Genomic DNA, 26,100 nt, shown 5'->3' on the forward strand with positions numbered 1-26,100 from the left:
AGTAGATCCTTATTACCAAATGCAAGCAAGAAATAAGAAAATGAAGCCAAAACATGATGGTTATTATTGGTAATAACTTTCCTTAGGGGAAAGGGGGTAACATGCATTCAAATTGTAAGATTAAAATTCTGTTCTTTAAAAATAACAAATGTTCTTTGATTTATCATATTCTCTCTATCCTAGAAGGTCTTGGAAACTCAAATTTTGTGAATATAAAATATATGGAGCTATTCCATCAACAAACTCTTCATTCATTTTTACATTTTGAATATTAAGATGCTCTTTCAGCTTATTGGCCTTCCTAGAATAGTCACAAAGTCTACATTGTAATTACCATACTTTTCTTTCATATCTGTAGATAGGCTTTTGGAATTATAATTTTTTATTCATGTGATGGGTAAAGACTTTCATTAAAAGGCATGTTAGCATATTGGAAAAGGGAATCTTGGTTCCTAGAGATCAGGTAGAGAAGTTGGGAAGAATACACAGGGGGTAGGTATGTATGTTGTGAGGAATACTGACCACTCTTTCAGGCTCAGGCTGTGTAATTGTGCTTTGAGGTGAAATGGCTCTGCATGTGTATAAGCCAAAAGAGATGTGCAATTAGAGAATCATATTATAATGAGTATTGAGAAACAAGGTTTAGCAATGTGGAGCTGTGAGGGAGCAGCATGTCCCTGGAGGTGAGAATATGGAGATATATTAGCTCCAGGTCATTAAAATGCCTCTCTTAAGTGGACAGGAGTTTTACTAGGCAGATTCATGATCAAGTTTTGATGGTAGTGCTTATCTAGGAAACAGGATCATTTGGTAGATAAGGAAGATGATTTTGAGAAGGTTGAAGTTCACTGGTAGGTGCCTGGGTTTCAACAGGGATAACTTGCTACGTCAGAAAGGGGATTTCTTGGTAATTGAAAATGGTTTTGTGAGTTTGTGTCCCTCAAAGGATAGTAACTAAGACTTATCTCTTGGTAACAGGTAGACGTGGTTGGCAGAATTAAATATATCTACTGTGATCTCTCTTGCTGTTGTATCTGCAAATATGTTACATTCTGTGTTAAAAGGGACTTTGCAGATACAACCAAGTTTATAAATTAAAATAGGAGAAAATCCTGGATTATCCAGGAGGGCACAATGTAATCACCAGAGCCCTTAAAAACAGAACAGGGAGGTAGAAGAAGTCAGGGTAATCCAAGGCATGTGAAAGATTTGATGCTCTGTCGCTGGCTGTAAGTTGAAGGCGCAATAGGGACTTCAGTTCTATAATTAGAAGGAACTGGATTCTGGCAACAATCAAAATGGGCTTGGGAGAGTCTTCTTCCCCAGACATCCAGAAAGGAATCTAGTCTGCTGACAAATTAATCTCAGCCTTGTGAGACCCTGAACTGAGAATCCAGCCATACCATGCTACACTTCTGACCTACTAACTATGACATAATGAATGAGTGTTATTTTAAGCTGCTAAATTTGTGGTAATTTGTTACTCAGCAATAATAAGTGAATATATTAGACATCATGGAAGCTTTGGAGTTACCTTAAGGGAGCGAGCTGAAGAGGAAATAAACATTTATGACAGGATACTGGGATGGACCACAGGGTCAAAATTTATTTTGAATGTTAAAAGGAATGTGACCTCATTTTGTACTCAAGATTGGGGAAGCAGGAATATAAGATATAATTAGAATGTGATCAAGGAGAAATAACAAAAATAACACTGAAACAACATAGACTAAAAGCATTGAGAATCCACATAATAGAAAAACAACCTGAGGCAGAAAGAGAAGCTTAAATGATTCACAGCCTTCTCTGGAAATTTGGTATTTCTGTACATAATGTGGAAAACTATCTCTAAAAACTCTCTGTCTACTTCAACTGTACAGAGCTAAGCCAAGGAAAGGGGTGTTGTTTCTTCTGAGCCAGAACTAAATGGGGGGCAGCTATTTGTTGGGGTCCGTCGTGGTGAGGGTGGGAAGAATCAAAGAGGGAAAACATTAAGGAGAAAGAATTAGAACCGCTCATCCAGCTATCCCTCTTTAGCTGACATGTCTCTGTCTGAAGGTCTTCTCATTTAAATAGTAAGTGAGATCATTAACTTATACTTGTTCCATAAATTCTTACACCAAAACCCTTTGCACTACACTACAATGCTATGCCATCTTTTCCTTTGCAACTGATTCTGCTTCTTCCTTTGCCAGTTTTTAAGAGTGAAACAGTAGAAACAATGTCTTATCATGTTTATGAATCATGATTTGATGGGTATGAGTCATCAGCAAGTGATACCACTATCCACCTAGTCACCTAAGCTAGGAATGTGGGTCATCTCAAGCTTTTCCCTCTCCCTCACCATGCATCCTGTCTTTCATCAAGTCTTAGAGATTCTACCTCCTGATCTCTCATGTTTATCTGCTTCCCTCCAAATGCTGCATCATACACCAATTCATACCTGAATTAATACAATAGCTTTGCAATCAGCTCCCCCTTTTGTCTTCATCCCCTCTCAGCCTTCATCCCCTTGCAATTACGATTATCTTTTAAAATATCAGATATTACATCCTTGTTTAAAATATTTCCCTAACACCAGTGGCTTTCTAAACACATTCTGTAGCTCAGCATACACATTCTCCAAAACCTGGAAGCTGCCTCTCAGGCCACCCCGCGCATTCCCAACCCCAGATTTCTCTTGGGCTTTCCCACTACGTGCTGGAGGCGAGGTGGATGGGGGGATGGGTTAAATGGGTGATAGGCATTAAGGAGGGCACTTTTCGCCATGAGCATTGGGTGTCCCGTGTAAGAGATAAATCACTAGGTTCTACTCCTGAAGGCAAGACGACACTGTATGTTAACTAACTTGAATTTAAATAAAACAAAAACAATAAACAAAAATAACACGTCATTTCAGGCCCTGCCAGGGTCTCCCTGTAAGACATCCTGTTTTCTTTGCGTAGATTGCCCTCTCCACATTTTTTTTTTCTATCTAGCTAAGTCCTACTCAGTCTTCAAATCTCATATCACACATTATCTCCCATGGGAACCTGTGACCCTCAGCTAGCCTAATTTACATTCCAGTGTCTGGGATGAATAGATATTCTACCATAGAAACTGAAGCTCTGTCCTGTAAGAATTGATTTACTATTCTGCTTCTCAGCTGAGTTAAGGGTAGAAACCAGGCCTTATCTGATTATTCCTAGAGCAGTACCCGGCACTTGTTTAGTTCTAACAAATGTTCAGATTATTCCTCTGCTATCCTGAGACTGCCATGAGGGGTGTGACTTGATATTCATCTTCAGAATCAGCTTCTCTCCTGCTCTTGTGTCTGCTTTCACCTTCTTTCTCCTCTAGTCTTCTGCCGTGCTAAAAGCTTGGGGTGAGGACACTTACATTAGTACAGAATAGTTTGTCTCTTCTTCCATTTGCCAACACCATGTATCTCTAATTGTGGGGTATCTGCTCTGTCACTATAAGAGGAGATATTTTTGAGTAGACAGTGAGGCAGTTTCTTGAATCTCCTTCAACCATATCAAATACTCAGTAACCTCTTGTTTCTACAAAGCATAACTCTCTTGTCAGTATGATGGACAGATTAAACACCCCACTGGAAGTGGAATAGCAGAGAACACACTGCATTTAAAAATCCATTGTTTCACCCTTAGAAGCTGGTAAGATATGCCAGCTTGATAATACATGATAACAAACATAAAAAGGTAAACCAGCAGTATTTTGTTCGGGACTAACAGAGGAAGAAGTTTAAGAGAGAATATGTGCCATAAAAAACCTTCAATTATAAAATTCTCTTAAAAAATGAGTTTGAGCCCCTTGTCGGGCTCTGTGCTGACAGCTCAGAGCCTGGAGCCTGCTTCTGATTCTGTGTTTCCCTCTCTCTTTGCCTCTCTCCCACTCTGTCTCTTTGTCTCCCCAAAATAAATAAATAAACATTAAAAAAAAAAAGAAATCTGAGTAAAATGAAATGTTTTTGTCTTTCAAAGTGAGGAACAATTAAAAAGCCTAGGGGCGCTTGGGTGGCTCAGTTGGTTAAGTGGCCCGCTTAGGCTCAGGTCATGATCTCATGGTCCATGAGTTTGAGTTCCAGCCCCGCGAAGGGTTCTGTGCTGACAGCTCAGAGCCTACAGCCTGCTTCTGACTCTGTGTCTCCCTCTCTCTTTGCCCCTCCCCCGCTCACATTTTCTCTCTCTCTCTCTCTCTCTCTCTCAATAAATAAATAAACACAAATAAATAAACATTAAAAATATATTTAAAAAAAGCCTACCAGCTAGGGAACCATAAGATAAGCATGCTCATTGATAGCTCATGGGAGTGCAACTTACTCATTTTTGGAAAGCAATTTGACAACATGCATAACAAGCCTGATACCTATTCCTGTTACTTGACCCTGCAATCCCACTTGCAAGAATTACAGACAGAGATATACACACATAAAGACTCTTCACAGAATCATTTACAATGGTGATGGTTTGAAATTCGCCAAACTCCCATTCTAGGCAATCAGAAGTCAGGATTCTGATTTAAATTGGGTCTGCAACAAGCAGTAGCAACGATGAGTTAGTAGTGGGAAAAGGCTGACTGGGAGGTGGAACTTGGGGAGAATACTCGTTTTTAAACAGCGGATGGTGTGTTCCTTTCTTGAATTGGAAAATCAAATTTGTGGGCCACAGCCAGAATGAAAGTATGGAATAGCATAGAATACAATGGAAAATATCGGAAGGCACTTCACCGGGAAGGTGAACAGAAGTTTCACAAAATACTTATTTAGTGTATTTATTTAGAGACTCAGTTCACCCCTTATTCCCCTTTTTAAAAATGTATTGTGGAATATTTCAAACATACCTAAAAGAAGAGAGACTAATGAATCCCCATGGGCCTATTTGCAGCTTCAACAATTCTTCACAAAGGGCCCATTGGAATCATCTCTTTCCTCCCACAAACTCACTCCCATCAACTAGATTATTTTATGTCAAGTCTCAGACATCATATCTTTTCATCCAAAAAAGAACTTCAGTGTGGATTGTGTGGTTTTGTGATATAATAAGAAATATATATCTGGTCTTCATCCTGTTTGAGGCACCGAGCTCCTAAAACCCTTGTAATTTCCTGAATGACAGGCTGAGAGGAGCCTCTGTTCTTCACAATGAGCTCCTTCCAACCACGCCTGAGTTTATGCCAATGAGGCGACTCTTGGTGGGGCCTCAGATAGCTTCAGGATAGGAGCTGGTTGTCAGAGGAAACAACCATGTGATTAGCGAGTTAGAACCTTCAGCCTGACCCTCCCATCTCTTTAGAGGGGAGAGGGGCTAGAGGGCTAGAGATGGAGTTAATCGCCAATCTTTCATACGTATGTAACGAGACCTCTATAAAAACCTGAAACAATTGGGTTTGGAGAGATTCTGGGCCAGTGAACACATTTGCATTTCATGAAGATGGTGTACCCCAAATTCCATGGGAACAGAAGCTCCTGTGCTCACAGCCTCCCAGACATCACCCTGTGAACCTCTTTCTTGGCTGTTAATCTGTATTTTTATAATATTTTTTTTATAAAAGCCCTGTAAGCATAAGTAAATCTGTCCTTGAGTTTTGTGGGCTGTTCAAGCAAATCATCAAACCCGAGGGTGGTGGTGGTGTGGGAACTCTTGACTTTGTAGCCACTGGACAGAATAGTGGGCATCCCTGAGATCCATTACTTGCAATTGGCATCTGAAGTAAGGGCAGAGTTGTGGGACTGAGCCTTTCAGAAGTGTCGTGAGCAGAGTCAACAATCTTCCTTTAATCTTTCAAAGATCACTTTTAAAACTGTAACCACATTTTATTATCATGCCTTAAAATTGTAATTCTGTAGTATCACCAAGTACCCAGTTGGTACTCAAAGTTCACCAACTGTCCCATTTATTTCTTTTCAAGTGTGGTTTGCTCAACTCAGAATCTAAACAAGATCCATATTTTGTAGGAGTCCTGAGATGTCAATCAATGGAGGACAAAGAGTCCTCGCATGCACTGAGATGATTTCGAACCAATGTGAGGTAAATGACCAAAGAACAGCATAAAAATAAGATACCGACAGCTCTTGTAATTGATGTTCATGTAGAATTTTCAGAGAGAAGATAAAGTGCTTAGACTGTAATAAGATTCAGAGTTGCATATATACAGTAAGAGAGCAAATACATTCATGAACACACCTACATGTGCAGTTGATCACTTGCCAGTCCTTGTCACTTTTGAAGAAACTTCTCCCTTCTTACAATATCACAGAGAAAAGGGGCAAAGATGTTCCTGAATCTTGGTTTCCTGGCACTGAGAGCAGCATATATACACTATATGCTGTTTTCTGTATATCCTGAGAGCAAGAGTAAAGGGTGAAAAAAGACAGTGGTCAGTGTGGTGACAGGGTCACAGCTTGGGACTCAGTTGGATGCAACTCCAACTCCCCAAGCTGGGGGGAAGCCTGAGAGTGTTGGTAAACCCCCATCCCTACCTGGCTGGGGTCAAACTGTTCTTTAGCAGAAGTTCTTTGAAGGCAAAGCCCACAGCAACCATGAAGGAAACCCTCCTTGAGTTAGTGATTTGTTTTTTCCTTAGGAGAAGGTTTTTTTAAGGAAAATGTAAATGTTTTGCAGCTTTTGTCTTTGTTTAGAAAGTAGCAGGCAAGCAGCTGATTAGACAACATACATCTGACCTACAGTCACTGACTTGGTGAGCACACAATTTTGCCCAATAGCCAATCTCCTATCTCTTTAATATATGTTTGTGTGTATGTGTGTATGTTACATATATGTATATTATATATGCTATATTTATATACCTATGAAATTTATATTTATAATATTTAAAATATACTTATAAAATTTTATAATCATAATATTTCTTTACAGTTTTTTCTTTTTGAGAGAGAGAGAGAGAGAGAGAGAGAGAGAATGAGTAGGAAAGGAGCAGAGAGAAGGAAAGAGAGAATCCCAAGCAGGTTCTACACTTATAGTGGGTTTGACGCAGGCAGGGCTGAATCTCACAAACCGTGAGATCATGACCTGAGCCCAAATCAAGAGCTACCCAGGAGCCCCTATATTCATAATATTTTAACATTTATAACACTTTAAGATTTTGAGTTGGGAACTTAGGAGGGATTTCAATTTTCTCTCTTATACTTCATACTCTTCTACAGTTTACATATTTTCCACAAGAGTAGGCATACTTTTAAATCCAAAAAGAGCAAAGTGTTTCCTTTATTTATTTATTTATTTATTTATTTATTTATTTATTTATTTATTTTTAAATGTTTTTTTAATCTATTTTGGAGACAGAGAGAGACAGAGTATGAACAGCAGAGGGGCAGAGAGAGAGGGAGACACAGAATCCAAAGCAGGCTCCAGGCTCTGAGCTGTCAGCACAGAGCCCGACGCAGGGCTTGAACTCACGGAGTGTGAGATCATGACCTGAGCTGAAGTCGGACGCTTAACCAACTGAGCCACCCAGGCGCCCCAAAAATGTTTCTTTTTAAATGGAGGAACTAGAAAATCCTTTGTTATAAGATGTGTATTGAGTAGATAAAGAAAATACTAGGTTTTCTTTTGGCTCTAAACATCTGTCTGTGATATGCTTTGTAAGATTACATGAAAAACCTTGGGGTAGAAACTGGGGTCAATTTTGAGAAACAGCAACCTTTAGGTTTTTATCTAGGATAGTAAGAATACACATGAAATCCACCTATGAATAGTTAAGCTATTGTGCTTTCAAGAACAATATTTATAATTACCCCTCAAGTTTTTAGTCATGAAATCATAAAAAAAACCAATTGTGTCTGTTTCCTTACCTTTTATAATTCAAAAGTAAAACTGAGAATGTATCTGCCAACTGTATATCTCAAAAAATCTGTACTATTCACAAGTATACAAAATAATAACAGTCACTCTTCAAAAATAGTAAGCAAAGCTGGCTATCTTGCAAAAAGAACATCATCACTGCTAATGTTAGAAAAAATGACCTCCTTGAAAAATCTCATCTTTTCTTGTTGTTTTAGTTACTGTTTATATGTTAAAAGTTCCATATATATTTCCCTGACCAGTCATCTCAGAGATTCAGACGTACCTATCTATCCATGGTGTTCTAGATATTCCACACCATTTAAAAAAAATTTTTTTTTTCAACGTTTATTTATTTTTGGGACAGAGAGAGACAGAGCATGAACAGGGGAGGAGCAGAGAGAGAGGGAGACACAGAATCGGAAACAGGCTCCAGGCTCTGAGCCATCAGCCCAGAGCCTGATGCGGGGCTCGAACTCACGGACCGCGAGATTGTGACCTGGCTGAAGTCGGACGCTTAACCGACTGCGCCACCCAGGCGCCCCTATTCCACACCATTTTAAATGCAACCTGTGCAGAACTGATCTTGATCTTCTCCCTGAGCTACCATCACCTTGAATTTTCTATCTTATGTTTGCCAATTCCTGTTTATTGAGACACCCCTGACTTTGACTTGGAATCATGTTCACTTCTTCCCTGTCCTTATAGCCCATTTACATACAATGCTGCCAATTTCCCTCCATAAGTATTTGTCCCATTGGGCAGGCCCCTTATCACTTGTCCCTCCACCATGGCCCTAATCCAGGTCCTGAGCAGCAGCTTGTTTGTCTCCTTGCCTCCTGTTTTATATCTATTCAATCCATCTTCCTCACAGCCTCCAGGGGTGTTTCTCACACATGGATTTAACCATGCAAATCCCTTTCAATGACTCATTATCACTTATAGCAGAAATTCCAACCTTCTTAATTTGGTTTGCATGGCCCTTCATGTTCTACTGCTTTGTGTTTGAGGTTTATGCTGTAGCAACCCTGAACTGCTAATAGTTGCTTTTTTATAGATCACATTTTTTTTTTTTTTTTTTTCAGTTTTATGCCTTTGTTCATGCTGTCCCCTTGGCTTAAATCCTATTTCCCTATCGTCCATGCTTGGAAATGCCTACACGTTCCATACGAATAAGTTCTATCAGCACCTCTTCTGGTTAGTCTTGCCTTTCTCCCACCCGAATTCCCTCTACAGTTTCCTTTATACTTGGATATGCCCTGGGTAAATCTAGATCACCGTATTTCCAAATTGTTTTATGATTATCTCTCTATGTTGATTATCTCTCTATGTTCCTTGAAGAAAGGAATTGAGTCCTATTTTAGCTTTCATAGAATCACCTAACACTATGCCCAATGCATAATAGGTTTACAAATAGAAATTTAGAAAATAAAGTAATAAATCACGTGTGGGAGGGTATACTCACTTCCTGGAGATTAAGGATATGACTTTGGGTTTGGTGCTTGTCTTTGTCAATTAACAGAGGGGGAAACTGTCACAAATATTTAGACTCAAGGGAGGCAAATATACCTACAGGAAATAAGAAAATGGTTGTTAATTCATGGGGAACAGAATTAGTTAATAGAAGGAATTTGTATTTTTCATAAGGATTTGGTCGAGTACCCTTCAATAAGAAAATAATATTTTATTGGTAAATTGGATTTTTAATTTCAGTCGTATTTAGAAAATCAGCCACAGGCCAAAATAGAAGTCTTCATCCTTATTTAACAACATTTCAGACCTTCCTTTCTTGAATCCCCCCAAGTGCCCCCTGCCAAAGTAGTAGAAAATGAGGTGAGAGTTCACCCCCTGCTGCAGAGAGAAGTCATAGGCATTCAGGAGACTTCTTGAGATCATTAGTAAGCAACAAAAAGAAACTGGGGGTCAAGGCATCACTATTTTGTAGTAAAAGGTCACATGTCAAAGGACAGTCTGGCTCAGAGACATCACATGGAAAGGAGCGAAAAGGAAGATGTAATACAGGAAGCAAAAGTAGGAGAAAAGGTTAGAATTTGAGGATAAGAGAGCGTCCATGTGGCATACCCTCTCGAGACCTAAGGACACGGTGTGAAGACTTCAGTCATGAGTCTTGGCCCCTTCTGTGGGACAAAGAAGCAGGTTAGGTGATGACAGTACAATCTAGCTAGAACCCTTCACGACTCCACTCCCATTGCTCAGTTTAGCTTTGGTTCAATTTGGTTCAGCCAGGAAATGCTTCCATCTCCAACAGGATCCAGTATGTATTCAATGGAAGGAAGATAGATGAGTCATGGGTAGACTGAAGAGCTAGTTACCTGGCTCCATATTAGTCTCTGGGTATTTACCAATCCTCATGATGAACTATTTCTCAGGAAAGATTTCTGATCGGGATTATTTGTCTTGCTCCATAGATGTGAAAGAAAACATAAAAGAGTAGAAGTAACTTTGATGCAAGATCTGAAGGTGGCAATATGGGTGAGAAAACACATTGTATGAGAGTAATACTTTGAGGATAATAGGTACAGCACAGGGAATATAATAATCAATGGTGTTGTAATAGTGTTACATAGTGACAGATGGTAGCTACACTTGTGAGCTCAGCATAACATATAGCTTGTGGAATCCCCATGTTGTACACCTGACATTGCATGACACTTATACTTCCAAATAGATTAATGGACTACAATGCAAACTATAAAACAATGGATAATATATAAATGATGTATAACGACAAAAAAGAGTAGTGTTTTTCGTAAAAGGAGGTTCTGCATGTCTAAATTTTTCAGAATTTTAATTTATTTACATTAATTTTATTTTTTTTGGTCATATAACGTATTTTTTATTTAAATTCAAGTTAGTTAACATACAGTGTAGTCTTGGCTTCAGGAGTAGAACCCAGTGATTGATCTCTTACATATGACACCCAGTGCTCATCCAGAAAAGTGCCCTCTTTAATACCCATCACCCATTTAACCCGCCCCCATCAACCACCTCCTCTCCAACGACCCTCAGTTTGTTTTCTGTAAAGAATTTTTAAAAATAGTTCAGATAATTCTCTAAGATAGAAATTATGTTTGTGGCCCACATTGTGGAGCTGGGTGAAGTATTCTAGCGGGCCCACAGATAGGAGAGCACATCAAAACCCTGACCGTGTAAGTGATCTGGGGTAGGCATCCAATTTTTGGCACCCGAGGCACTTGGGTTCATGTAAGAAAACTACAGTCACCTTAATTCTATCTGTATGGTGATCTTTGTAATAGTAGAACCTAACATTGGTCTGTAATTAATAGAAATTACTACATTTTCCTCAAATGAATTCAATGTGCTGAGAGTATGTGTACCAGATAAATTTGGCCTGAAACAATAGAAAATGATGTCCACCTAGTAATGAAATAATTCAAACATTGAATTGGTGAGTCACGGACTCAGAAGAAAAACATTTTCTTGTGTAGCTTTGAAAATGGAAAAACTGCTTAACTTTTAAGTAATGGATAATTCAACTTTACCTGAGGATCTCACACTGATGGTGGAAAATGGAAAACATTGCAATAGCCTGAAACTATAATAGAAAATTCTACCCATTTGAATTATAATGTGCTGAGAACTGCAGATGACTGCATTTTTGCTTAGACAGGATTGTGACCAGGGGCTAAATTCTTGAACTTCATCTACCACATTTGTCCAATAAGTTGAATTAGAGAGTTGTATGGTAATTCAACATGGTTATTAAAACATATAGAGGCTAAAATACTGATATAATATATTGGATTAGAACCCGCATTGTGGAATCTAGAAACCATCTAACTAGGAATATTCTCCTTGGCAATTTGCTCAACTTGGAGCATGCTTTAGGAACTAATATTTAGAACTAAATTCAGGTCCTCAGGGTTTTGGGTTTAGTGCCAAACTGTGTAAACTACAGACAGTCCTTGGCTTTTGCCCATTCACGTTAAAAAAAAAAAATTTTTAATATTTATTTATTTTGGAGAGGTGGGAGAGGCAAAGAGAGAGGGAGCCACAGAATCCTGAAGCAGGCCCCAGGCTCTGAGCTGTGAGCACAGAGCCCAATGTGGGGCTTGAACTCACAAAATTGAGATCAGGACCTGAGCTGAAGTCAGAGGCCTAGCCAACTGAGCCACCCAGGCACCCCCTGACTATTCACCTTATAACTAATAGTTCCACGTTCTGTTCTGTGGGGCTCTCCCCTCACTAGCTTGATTGAAAGAGGGGCTGCTATTGCGGCCAGAACCTCAACTACCATCACGTCTACAGGTCTTTTACTTTCATGTACCTTACTTACAGATGGACCCTGTAAATAAAACTTCCATCCTCTGAGACAGTTCCCTGAACCTAGAGCTTCCCTGATTTAGCAGCTGCCCCTGAAACAACCCAAACACCAAACCGTTAGATTTGTAAGATTCCATCATCCTCTCCTCCCTCCTTCCCTCTGCCCTTCTTCCTCTATTGGAGCTGCAATTGTGCAGCCTAAGTAGGGTGGGAAAGTATCCTTTTATTTTGGGGTGGGGGAATATGTATTATTGGCAGCAAAACATGTAAATTTATAAAAACATGTTTTACAAACCATTATTATAAATTAAAGATAGTTATCAGTTTGTCATTGAGAGTTTAGGCGTGCCTGGGTGGCTCAGTTGGTTGAGCGTCTGACTTTGTTCAGGCCATGATCTCATGGTTAGTGAGTTTGAGCCCCTCATCAGGATCTCTGCTGTCAGCATGGAGCCTGCTTTGGATCCTCTGTTTCCCTCTCTCTCTGCCCCTCCCTGCTTGCACTACCTCTCTCAAAAATAAACATTAAAAAAAAGTTCACACACACACACACACACCCCGGAAGTAATACTATCAATGAATTTACCTAAGTGCAATATATAACACTGTTGGGGAAAGTATAGTAAATGTTTCTAATAGCCAGTTTGCTAACTTTTGGAAAACAAATCTTATGTAAAGTGGGATCTACAAGGATAAGCTAGATATGATTAAGTCATAAATCACAATCTATTATTTATTAGCTTTTCCTTCACTTTAAAGTGGGGAGAAGGGTGCCTGGTGGCTCAGTTGGTAAAGTACGTGACTCTTGATCTTGGGTCATGAGTTCAAGCCCCACATTGGGTGTAGATTGCAAAAATAAATAAATAAATAAATAGATAGATAAATAAAGTGGGGAGGGAATTTGCTTTGTTATTCATAGCCTTGGAAACCAGAAATTTATCTCCTAATTGGAGTCAAGGCATGTAGTAACAAAAGAGACGTAAGCAAAGTACTTGTTTTAGGTTTATTGTGAAATCAACTGAATCATTATAGGCCAATTACTGGGGGATTACCCAGTGTTACCCAGCTGCTTTATTCATGAGTGGAATAGAAAACTAGGACATAATAAGAGACTGACATTTAAGGTGAATGAATCAAGAAAATCATGTTTGATTTGCATCTTCTTAAGAAGCTTTTCAAAAATGTTTGCAAGTTAGCAGAGTTAATGGTGCAGTGTATAGCACTGGGCAGAATAGCAAGAAATTTAATTTTACTTCTAACTGTGCTGTACATCTGAGCTATACCTTTCCCAACAACAATTTTTACATCTACTCAATAAGGCATCTGGAGTAGGTGATTTCTAAAGTGCCCTAGAATGCCATAATTTATGTTTTTATCTAATTAATTCAGAGTAGTACCGGTGAATGGGTTGCTACCCCAGAAAATTGTTTGTAGAGAAAATTGTGTGATGTGTTCTGGAAATTGTCTGTATCATGGAACAAACAAAATCATAATGTGTTGTGTTTCTAAAGCCTATTTCTGCTGTATGAAATCTTTCCTCAAAATGCAAAAGGCTCAGATTCTTTGGGAAATGTGCCATGAAAAGGAAATGAAAGCATTAGCCTGGCAACTGCTGGTGGGGACTATTGAACTATTTGGAGGCTTGTTTATGTGAAGGTTAGCCAAAATCCTGGTAAAGAATATGGGCTGGAGTCCCCTCAAACACAACAGTTTATGCGAGGCTTCCAATACTTGTGTAAGTAATTACACAAGAATAGCTTCCCTTGCATTATTATGATATTTCTAATTCCTTTTCAAATCTAGAAACCAAAAGGCATTCAAAATCTAAAACAGAGAAAATATTATTAGTTTTTCTTTTATGAAAGTAAGATTGACACGAGGATAGAGTTTAGAACAGTAACACGTTTAAAAAGCAACTAAACTTATCCATATTAACCATGTCTCTTTTTGTCCAGACTTAGGTCTCCTGCTCAGATCTGCTGTTTGTGAAACTGTATGTTATTTTTCAACAGCCTCCAGGACATTGTTACTTGGATGTGCCACCTTCATCATAAAACAGAAGTCCAAAACTTACTCATCATCTCCCCTTGAAAGCTATTTTTCCTTGTCCATTTCTTTTAGTATCATCTTGGATAGGAATCTTGGTAGTCATCAACCCTTCCCTTTCCATTTCTAATATCATTTTATCCAGTTTGTCACCATGCTTTTTCTGTCTAATAATTTCTTCCTTGCAAATGCTGTTCATATGAACCATTTTCTCTCTTTTTGCTGCTCTATGCTCATCACTATTGAGCAACACCTGGGTTAAATTGACTTCCTAGCTGTTCTCCCTATTTCTAGCCTTTCTTTTCTTGAAAGAACATATTACTTCATCCCAGAATTTATTTCCTTATATTGTATCATTTATATTCTCAAAAATCAGTAATAGTTCCATCTTTACTCTTAAATTAAGTTGGAACTTGGCTGTTCAGCTTGACTGTCAGTCGGTGTCTTTTATAGTTTATATTCCCTTATTTATATAATCCAAACAACCATTATTCTCCTTTCAGCTAGAATTTTCTGGAACCTGTTCTGACTACATTGAAAAAATAAAGAGTTTATTAAAAATATCAAAGGAAGAGTTCCCAGAACTCACATAGGATTGGAAGCAGTTCATGTTCTCCCCAGCCAGCATGCAGAGACCACATAATACATAGATTATTGGGAAGAATCACTGGAACAGCCTCGACCTAGATATGAGGCTATTTGGACCTGCCCAAACACAGTTTAACAAGACCTCATTGATTCCAAATAACTTAGTTACATCTTAAGACAAAGTGCAACATTCTTTAAAGGAATAAAGTATCCAGAACCCAAAAATGTAGAATCCACAGTGCCCACTATCCAATCAATATACTAGACATACAAAGAAACACGAAGATATGATCCACAACCAGAATAAAATATCAACTAATGTAAATAGACTCAGAAATGACAAAGAAGATGCAGGTAGGAGACAATTATAAAATGCCTAGTCTACATTTTATAAATATGCTCAAAATTTACATGGTAATAAAAGAATATTGAAGGTATGAAAATAACCAAATAAAATCTTAGAGAGGAAAAATATATCTGAAATAACAAATACATTTCAGGGGATTAAGATTAGACACTGCAGAAAGTAAAAAAAAAATAGTGAATTTGAAGACATGGCAATAGAAACTACCACCCCATCCCATACACACACAAAATAACAGAAGCTTAGTGAGCTAACATATATATAATTGGTGTCCTACAAGGAGAGAGGAGAGAGAGATCGGGTATCCAGGATGGTAGTAGAAAGGGAGTTCTGAAAAGAATAATTGAAGAAATGAAGGCTTAAATTTTTCCAAATTTAATGAAAACTACAAACCCAGAGATTTACAATTCAATGAACTTCAAGTAGAGCAAATACCAAAAAAAAATACAACAAGGTACCAGTGTACCCCAAATAATGAAAAATATATCCAAGTGTGGAAAGTCAATGACAAAAAGAAAAAAATATTTGAAACCAGATAAAAGATACATGGTGTACATATATAAAAAAAGGGTAAGGATGATAGACAATATCTCATCAGAAACTACGTAAGCTGGAAAAGCAATGGACTGACATCTTCAAAGTACTTAAAAAATCTTGTCACCTTATAATTCTATCTATATTTATCAAAAATAAAGGTGAAATAAAGACACTTAAGAAAAAAGATAATTGAGAGAAACTTCCAAGCCTTTTAAAATAATTTAAATAAATGGATCAAAGCAAAAATTGCAAGAACATTTAGAAGATATTTGAAATAAATGAAAACGAGGGGCGCCTGGGTGGCGCAGTCGGTTAAGCGTCCGACTTCAGCCAGGTCACGATCTCGCGGTCCGTGAGTTCGAGCCCCGCGTCAGGCTCTGGGCTGATGGCTCGGAGCCTGGAGCCTGTTTCCGGTTCTGTGTCTCCCTCTTTCTCTGCCCCTCCCCCGTTCATGCTCTGTCTCTCTCTGTCCCAAAAATAAATAAAAAAAAACGTTGAAAAAAAATTAAAAAAAAAAAAAGAAATAAATGAAAACGAAAAGAAATATATAGAAATTTGTAGGAGGACACTACAGCAGTGCTTAGAGAAACATTATGGCAATAAATGCTTATATTAGAAAAAAAATCCTCTAATAAGTGATCTAAGAAAAAAGGAAATGATAAAGATAAAAGTATGCATCAATAAACTTGAGGGCAGAACACAACAGAGAAAATCTATGAAATTAAAAAGCTTGTTCCTTGAAAAGATCAATAAAATTGAGAAGCCTCCAGTTGGTTTGATCGAGAAAAAAGTGAGAAGACATATCCTACAGATAGTAAAAAGGGTAATGAGGAAATATTATGAGCAAATTTATGTTAATAAAATTGACAACCTAGATGAGATCTGACAGGCTGTTTGAAAGGCACAAACTATCAAAGCTTAACTGAGGAAGTAGATAACCTGAAGAACTCTATATAAGTTCATGCAAAGATGTTCACTGCAAGAGTACCTGCGTGATTCAGTCGGTTAAGCATCTGACTCTTGATATTGGCTCAGGTCATGATCTGACAGTTTGTGAGATCAAGCCCTTCATGGGGCTATGCTGACAGCATGGTGCCTGCTTGGGATTCTCTCTCTCCCTCTCTCTTTGTCCCTTCCCACTTGCACTCTCTCTCACTCTCAAAATAAATAAATAAAAATAAATGCTTTTTTTTTTTTCCCTCGGGGCTCCTGGGTGGCTCAATCAGTTGAGCGTTGGACTCTTGATCTCAGCTCAGGTCATGATTTCAAGGTTCTTGGGTTTGAGCCCCATGTAGGGCTCTGTGCTGACAGCGCAGAGCCTGCTTGGGATTCTCTCTCTGCCTCTTTCTCTGTCCCTCCCTTGTTTGAGTGCATGCTCTCTGTCTCAAAATACGTGAACTTAAAAAATAAAAAGATGTTCACTGCCATTTGTCGTTAGAGAAATGTAAATTAAATCTACGATATGCCACTACATTAGTGGTTCTCAGTAAGGAGGAGTGTATTTACCCCCAGGGGACTTTTGGCAATGTCTGGAGACAATTTTGATCATTACAACTGGAGGGGTGCTACTGGCATCCTGTAGGTAGAGGACACCTTACAATGAACAGAACAAAAATTCTCTGTCTCCAAATGTCAATAGTGCCGAGCTTATGAAAACTGATACACACACACACACACACACACACACACACACACACACACACACTAAAATAGCTAAAATTAAAAAGACTTAAAATAGCAATGTTGGCAAAGATGTGGAGCAAAAGCAACTCATAAAATGCTCATAGAGGGGAACCTGCGTGGCTCAGTCAGTTAAGTGTCAGACTTCAGCTCAGGTCATGATCTCTCGGTTTCAAGCCCCGCATAGGACTCTGTGCTGACAGCTCAGAGCCTGGAGCCTGCTTCAGATTCTGTGTCTCCCTCTCTCTCTCTACCCCTTCCACACTTGTGCTCTGTCTCTCTCTCTCTCTTAAAAATAAACATTAAAAAAATTAAAAAAAAAAAAGTAAAATGCTGATAGAAGTGAAAAATGTTGCACTGTCTTTGGACAAAAGTTTGGCAGTTTCTTATAATGTTAAATATGAACATACTGTATTCAATGATCCCACTGATAGGTATTTACCCAAGAAGAATGAAAACTTACATCCACACAAAGATTATCTGTTTTATTCAGATGTATCTATTTTATTCAGATTTTCTACAAACTGGGAAGAACTCAAATGTCCATCAACTGGTAAATGAATAAACAGACTATAGATTAGATACAGATATAGATGATATAGATATAGATAGATACATAGATAGATAGATAGATAGGAACACTACTAAGAAATGAAAAGGAATAAACTATTGATACATGCAACAGCATGGATGACTCTCAAAAGCATTAATCTAAGTGAAATGAGTCATAAACCAAAAACCACTTGCTGTTTAATTTCATTTATATGAAATTCAAGAGAAAGACATACTATAGGACCCAAAAAGCAGATCAATGGGGCTAGAGTGGAGTTGGTGATTGACTATATAAAGGGGTAAAAGATCATATCTCAAAATAAACTGATTAAATTTAAGAAAGAAAGAAAGAAAGAAAGAAAGAAAGAAAGAAAGAAAGAAAGAAAGAAGGAAGGAAGGAAGGAAGGAAGGAAGGAAGGAAGGAAGGAAGAAAGAAAGAAAGAAAGAAAGAAAGAAAGAAAGAAAGAAAGAAAGAAAGAAAAGGAAAGAAAGAGAACCTGTATGCCAAACACGGGAAACTCCTCTTACAGCTAGGAGTTTCAGAACCACTTAGCCTCTGTCAAAATCAGGAACGCTCCTTCCCAGGTAGGAAGCTGCATCTACAATTTCAGCTCTCTCTGCCTCTTCAGCCATAGTGCACACCACCAAATTAGATGCTTACCACCTGCCTCTTCTCCACAAAATCACTTCCACATTGCAGTAGGGAAGCCTATCATTTAGTGAGAATCCCAGCGGTCTGAAGTGTGAGCAATGTCTTTTGTTAGCTATCCAAATTCCACAGTACATTAAGGCATGTTAAATAGAAGTTGGAACTGAAAACAAATGAGCCATTCCAAAGTATCCACCACAATTCCTTAGCTCACCTTCAAGCAGTGACTAGCTCGTCTCTGCCCCACTTCACATGTAAACTATTTATTTTCTTCTTTGTCATCTGGGATTTCTCCCTTGCTGCCTCCCAAACTTTCCCTATTTGATTACTGTTATGTCCTTCTTTCTTTTTCTCTGGATCCTTACTATCTTTCCAAGTCTACTCCCAGCCTTTCTTTCTGACAGTACTGTCCTTAGGGCAGGGAAGCAGAGCTAATATCTCAGGGGCCCCCATGCTTTGGAGTGCCTTTCTAAAAAAATCTCTAAGTTCCCTTTCAGTGGTACCTAGTGATGGGAACAAACTGTGGTAGTTAGCCCTATCTGGGTGGAGAATCAGACTGCAACAAGACCTGTATTCTCCCTGGTCCTTGTTTTTCCCTTCCTGGTGCTCTCTGACCCTTTATCCCTGGCTCCTGCTTGTGGAGTCTACCAGAAGACTCAAAGAATCTCCAGAACCCCCACTTCTGGGGTCTTCAAAACCCTCTAGCTGGGCCCCTATTCCAGGAGGGTGGTTTGGTTAATGGATGGCTCCCACTGGCTGTCACAGCATTTCCTTCATAGGATCACAGGAGATTGTGCTGCCAGATGAGGCTGAAGTTGGATTTTGAGTGATTCTCACTTATGTCAGACACAAGAAGTGTTCAGGACAACAGGTAGGTCAGCTGTCACCTGTGTTGGGACTGCACCTTAATCAGGTCTGTAGCACTCCACACCCTCTACAGGCCCCAGGCAACGAAGGAGGCAGTGTTCCAGGGGTGGCCAGGCCTGTCTCTTCCATGGGCTTTCGACACTGTTGCTCAGTCAGGCCAGTTGGTTTTTCCAGTTGAAGTCCTCTCTGGGCTCTGATAGACATGATGACATTGTGTTCTCCTGGGTCTGTCTGAGGTCATGTGGGCCTAGGAAAGCACGAGGTCCTCACTCGCTCTGCCCATGAGCCCCCCACTGTTCTCCTGGTGTGAAAGTCAGGGTGTGATGATAATTTGATGCTTAAACATTCTTTAACTGCACCCTAAATATGAATTTTGCAGTGGAGACAGAATAAGATCTTGGAGAAGAGGCACTGTATCTTAAGTATCTTTTGCATCTTTTGCTGCATCTAGCTTTCTATTAGGCACAAGCATGTGCTTATTGTTTGTTTTTTCTCTGACAGATTGATTGAAAGGGCCACAGAATACTCAATATTCTCAATAAATCAAACATTCCATTTAAGGGATCAGATGCTTAATATTTCCTCACTAAATAAAAGAAGCTATTAAATAATGTTGACTTATTACCCTAAGGTCAGTATTCCTCAAAAAAAGAAAATAAAATATACATTTTTTTTTCCTTTTCACAATTGCAGACAAATTTTGCCCTTGAGATTGGGCTCTAAGTCTTTTATAATGTCAAAGACTAAAACATTTTTTGCGTCGTCTGAAAAAAAACCAGAACAGTAAGTGAATGGGTTTCTTGAATAAGAATAAGATAAGCGCCTCTTCCTTTTTTGTAAATCATTGGCCCCTTGAAGTACTTATTATAGCATTGTGCTGATCCTGACAGAAATAATTCTGACTTCCTTTCTCTGATATGCGGTATGGTTTTGGAGGTTGGTGTGACGTACTTTAGAAGGACATGAAAGTCATCATGAATTAATAGGATTGACCAGCATGTTATTGCAGCCAAGTTTTTTCCTAACAACCCTAAGCCTGACATCAATTTGGATGATGAATGCACTCAATTTAAATTTCCTCTTAGCATATAGACAAATTAATGGTAAAAAAAAATAGGAATAGTTACCTGGTTCCAAATCTATCAAAATACTGTTAGTAGTAAAACTAAACCAAAAAAAAGTTTTGATTCTCTTTCTTTAGTCAACGCATTCACTTGTACGTTTGATGTGAAAGTTTTCGTAAACTGATTTGTCATTATGTCAGAATAATGTCTTTGAATGTGAGTTTTGCAGAATACATTGGGAGGAATGTGTGAGTGAAGAAGGTGGGGAAGGGGAGAAAAAGTAATGATAATGGAGAAAAAAAGATATAGAAGATGGATTAAAAAACCCAAAATCAAACAAAAATAAGAAAAAACCTTGAAATAATCAAATAGACCAGAAATACAAGAACACAGAATGAGACAAACAACTTGTGTTTTATTTTATTTAAATATTTTGAAGTGTTCGATTGTAAATACCTAAGTATTTTAAATATAAATATTTTAAGAGTAAAGTGTTAAATTTGAAATGAGTCAAGAAATTGAAAGTTAAAGATTAGGAAAAGTTTATGAAGATAGAGGGCTCTTGAACATGTTGTTGAATTATCCAAATTGCTTTTTTTTTTTTTTTTAATTTGGAAGTGCTTCTGATAATCTGTCTTGAGAACTAGAGAGGATGGGAGAAATGTTGCAGAGAACTCTGAGTTCATATTTCCCAGGTTATTCTACTTACAGAGTAGCCAATAATAACAATGACTTGTTATAATGAACGTAATAACTTCTATAAAATAAACTCTCTATTTGGAGATAAAGTTCAGATGTAAACTTTGATGTACCAACTTGCTAGTCTAAGAGGACTTTTTATGATCAACTGTATATTTCATGTATTAAACCTTTTCTTTGCATATTTAATTTTGATATAAATATCAATCTGTGAACTTTTTCAAACATGGATTAATCCAAGGAATTATTATTCGAATTATACTCAGTAAAAAATAGGTTGTTTTATTTCCAAGTGTGGTTTTAAAAAAATTCAATTATTTTACTATATTGAGCCATTAAAAAAACTGTTATTGTTGCAAGCCTGTTTCAGGAAAATACTGAAATTATATAAAGGGTTTAAAGCATACTGTTTTCTATATCTTACATAGTCCATTCTTCCCTTTTAGAATCACAGAGGCTTTATAGTTTTAGAATATTAAAATATTTCAATCTGTGAAAGAGAATAAGAATTTTAAAAAATATGGTAACTTCTTTTTCCACTTGAATTTTAAGAGAGGCAAGGTGTAATGAAAAAAAAACTTCCTCAGAATGAAAAATTTCAAACTGCAAAGCATACACTGCATATTAAATTTCTAGTTTAAATGTTTTCTGGGACTCCAACATGGCATAGTATTGATACTATTCCTTTGGAATATTAGACCATCATATAGATTCATTTCTCACATCTGTTTAGAATAGCAAATTATGAATTTATCATTATAATTGTTATAGTAATTAAATTACAAATTTTAATCTGGTGCAACAGCTGAAAAGTGAATCTTGTAACAAATGTCCAGATAAACTTTTCTAGAAAATATTGAACTCTTTTTTTTTTTACCACAATTATGAACCACCCTGGACACCTATTGACATCTGGTGCCTGTTGAACCTAATATAGTTAACTTTTAGTATTCAGGTAGGAGAAAAAATAAAGGCAATTGATAAGATACACTTGGATTCAAATCAAGAACTGCCACTGCAGATATGAATTTTAAGTAAGTGATGACAGGTTTTACATTTGTAAAAAGGGGGAGAATTGTGAGAATGACAGAAAGTTGTGTAGGTAGTTTGGAGAGCACAAAGGCCTTAGCATGCTGTGAAACTACCCAGAGTTTGGGGGGTGCATAAGGTCAGTGTTAGCATATGACTCTCATTACCTGAGGGTTCATATCAGGTGGAACTAAGGCAGAATGTGCACGTGTGTATGTGTGTTTGTGTGCCCACAGTCACATGAATGTGTGTACATTTAAAATGCATTTCCAAACATTTGGATTAAATCCAGAGCTGCGATTTTGGTATAGATCCAACACAAGAGTAAAGCAGTAATGAGATAGGTGAGCATTAATACCTTAGGGTAACATTAACCAACCCATTTTAGCATTTGTATCTATTGACAATGAAACAACCTTAGCAATATTACCCAAGGCATGGTGCACTCGAACCAACAAGGCAATGTGGCTTGCACGATTACTTCCAAAGGACATTTTGATCTGGAGATGTAATGAGAAGCAGCACTTCGGGAAATGCTTTCTCTCTGGTGACTCTAATGTGTAGGGGCAGGGGCATCACCAAAGCAGAGTAGGCAAGAATAAAATTCTGGCATGGAAGCGACTCTATCTTGGATCCATTCTCCACTAATTTTTTCCTAGCCTTGTTACTTAAGCAGGTAGGAATGTCATGCTAAATCCATATTCTTAAAAATATTAAAGAAGAAGTGGGGGAGAACAAAACCTGGACCCCAAAAAATACTTTTTGAAGTTTAAACACTGCGGCACATCCTATTGGCAAAATAAAGTGAGCATTATTGACTTTATGTTTTGCAGCAATTTACACAACTTTGATAAATGCGACCCACAGATCTGTCCACCACTTACATTCAAGCTGTCATTGGATACAGATGTAAAATGTCTGAACCGCAACACTACAGTTCATTACACACTAACTTAGCGGCTATCGTGGACCATTGAGCCAACAGAAGGGTTTGTCAGTTGAGAAATTCAAATACCCATGAAGAAGACACTTCAGGCTTCCTGAGGAAAGTTTGAAAACACTTTGCATTTGCTTGTTAATCTTGAGATTAAAAAAAAAAAAAAAACACATACACATAATGAAAATCACAGGGATGAGCGCTTTGCCATAGAGAGACTGCACTGAAAGCCAACGGGAACTAACAGAACTATTCTTCCATTTGCTACAAGGTGCTGGGACACAGAGTCCCGTCAGCCTCCTGGCAGATTTCTCTAGGTGGACTTGATGCTTTTTTGGCACCCATGTAGGTGAGGGAGACGCAGATTGAAAACACCATTGGATTTTCTTTGAGATCTTACTGCCGTGCACATCCAAGTCTTTAGAATTCTAGTCTTTTTAGAACAGTTATACTTTCTGGTTAAAACTATTTTAATGATTAGAAGGAACAATGGAAATCAGCCCAACAGAAGGAGCAGGAATTAGATGGTAGTCCATATTTATGGGCAAACTCCCCGGTAAGTTTGGTATAACAACTGTTTTCTTTTTCTCCTAGCTTTTACTTTTTTAAATTTTTGTAATGTTTATTTATTTTTCAGAGAGAGAGAAAGAGCACGAGAGGGGGAGGGGCAGAGAGAGAGGGAGACACAGAATCCGAAGCAGGCTCCAGGCTCTGAGCTGTCAGCACAGAGCCTGACTTGGGGCTGAAACTCACAAGCCGGGAGATCATGACCTGACCTGAAGTCAGACGCTAAACAACTGATCCATCCAGGCGCCCCCTTTTTTCCTAGCTTTTTGCCTGAATGGACTAGATGCAAATATATTGCCCATTAACTTGATGGGTTAAAATGATTCAGTGGTTGAAACAGAAAAGTTGGCACTCAAGTAATACGTAGATTTGCACTGCAACCAAAGATAATTGTTAGTTTAATTAAGCTTTTCCAGTTTTGTTTAATCTCAAGAAATAGGGACCTTACTATAAAAACTATAGGGGTGGGGATACCGTGTCTTTTCAAAAAGTGTTTAACTTAAAAAATTTGGATCATATTTTCATTACAAACTTTTCTCATGCAAAATTTCATTAGCTCACACGTACTTTTAGATATCATAAAGCTTGGTATTCAAACAAAAGCTTATCATATTGCAAAAACACTTTTTATTCGTCTCCCAAAGTAAAATATTTCTTTCCTCATACTTAGCACGTGCTTTTTATTGCCTGTGACAAAGGCTTAAAGATACTCATGTTTGCTTCTTATGACACATATCACAGGGTTCCCTGTGGATCAGTACCAGTTTCACTGCATACCAAAAGGTTCAGTTCTTCTCTCTAGGATGTATACATGCATGCTTTTTTATTGTTAGGCTTTTGTTTCAAATCTCAATGTGTTCTCTTGAGAACCACAAGGCTGACCCACAGGGAATCACCAAGGGTGGCTCTCCTTGGAGCAGGTTGACCTGAGGCCTAAAGAAAACATGCTGACCAACTCCCCTGTCCTTTTCATCTGGGTCCATCTCTAATATTGGTCCCTCCAGACCTTATCACACCAATTGTGATGAAAGTCAAACCTCAAGGAAAAGTCCTTCAAGGAAAATGTTGGGGGAAACAGCATTTCCTTTGCTAGGGTATGAAAAAAAAGGTGAAATTATCCAACATAGAGTTTCTTTAAAAATTTTTTTTAATGTTTATTTTTGAGACAGAGAGAGAGAGAGAGAGAGAGAGAGAGAGAGAGAGAGAGAGAGAGAATCAGCAGAGGAGGGGCAGAGAGAGAGGGAGACACAGAAGCTGAAGTAGGCTCCAGGCTCTAAACTGTCAGCATAGAGCCTGATACGGGGCTCAAACCCACAAACCATGAGATCATGACCTGAGCTGAAGTCGGACGCTTAACTGACTGAGCAACCCAGGTGCCCCCAGCTTAGAGTTCCATAGCATCCAAGCAAAAGGGACATGCCTGCCAATTTGACCAGGACCTTGAGGTGGGGTGGGGAAAGGCAGATGTCCTTATGTCTTCGTCTTTACTCCAGCAAGCCTCACTCACTGACTTGCTAATATGTATTCCAAACTCTTTTAAAAAGCTGAAACTGTTTCTAGTCTGACTCTGAACAATTTTCTCAGAAGCACTGTTTGGATCCAGTGTTCCTCAGACAAAAACTGTTCATACTTCCAATCAGATCATAGCATTAAACCAGGTAACACTTAGCATCATGCTTCACAGACAGAAATAAATGTAACATTTCCAAACACAATATATTCAAAACTTGGAAACTATTCTATGTTAAGTTCATAGACAATTAGATAATTGCACCTCACATTTGTTGCTTAAATAGAATCTAAAGCATACACATACATAATTATGAGAATTATTTTAAAATAACATTACCTTCATGAAGTGTATCATCAAACAGTGACAGATTTTTTTAGTGTATATGTCTTTGAGCAGTTCAAAGAATGCTTCTCCATGCTCCTTATCAAGTATGAATTTAATTTTAATCTTATTTTCTATGAATCTCTATATAAATGAAGGAAATAAAAGTTTCTTGAGACCAATGACTATGTGTTACATTATTGAGTCTGTTATAGATAGTCAACATTACTTAATGGATTTCATTGGGAACTGACAGACAGGTACCTCTCAGATATATGTTTGAGGGACTTCCTTGAAATAATTATTGTAAACAAGACTTTCTCAGAGCAATTGAAATTATTTTGTATAACAGCATGATTAAATATTTGAAAAAAGCTATATTAGGATTTACATATTTTATCTATTTATTTTTACATTGATATCAGCTTAAATACTGCTAATATTTACATCAATTCTATACATCTCAATATCTATATCTCAGTATCTATTCCTATATATATCTATATACCATTAGTAGTATATATCTATATATCAATATACCTATATTTATCTCTATATTGACATCAATTTAATATTGGTAATT

The 26,100-nt window shown here is 38.0% G+C and overlaps 1 protein-coding gene across 3 annotated transcripts in view; it reads right to left on the reverse strand.

Annotated features, from left to right (window-relative positions):
* Positions 1-26,100, reverse strand: part of CFAP299 (cilia and flagella associated protein 299) — a 591,216-nt gene that overhangs the window by 31,035 nt on the left and 534,081 nt on the right. Inside the window, exon 5 of one of the 3 annotated variants that reach the window (XR_015250377.1) lies at positions 6,186-6,343. The exons of the other annotated variants lie outside the window; for them this stretch is intronic. The gene's annotated coding sequence lies outside the window, so the exon portion shown is untranslated. The remainder of the gene's footprint in view (positions 1-6,185; positions 6,344-26,100) is intronic. 3 annotated transcript variants of the gene reach the window in all.

This window comes from Puma concolor, chromosome B1 (assembly GCF_028749965.1).
Source record: "Puma concolor isolate L17-30 chromosome B1, mPumCon1.1.hap2, whole genome shotgun sequence".
Lineage (NCBI taxonomy): Eukaryota > Metazoa > Chordata > Mammalia > Carnivora > Felidae > Puma > Puma concolor.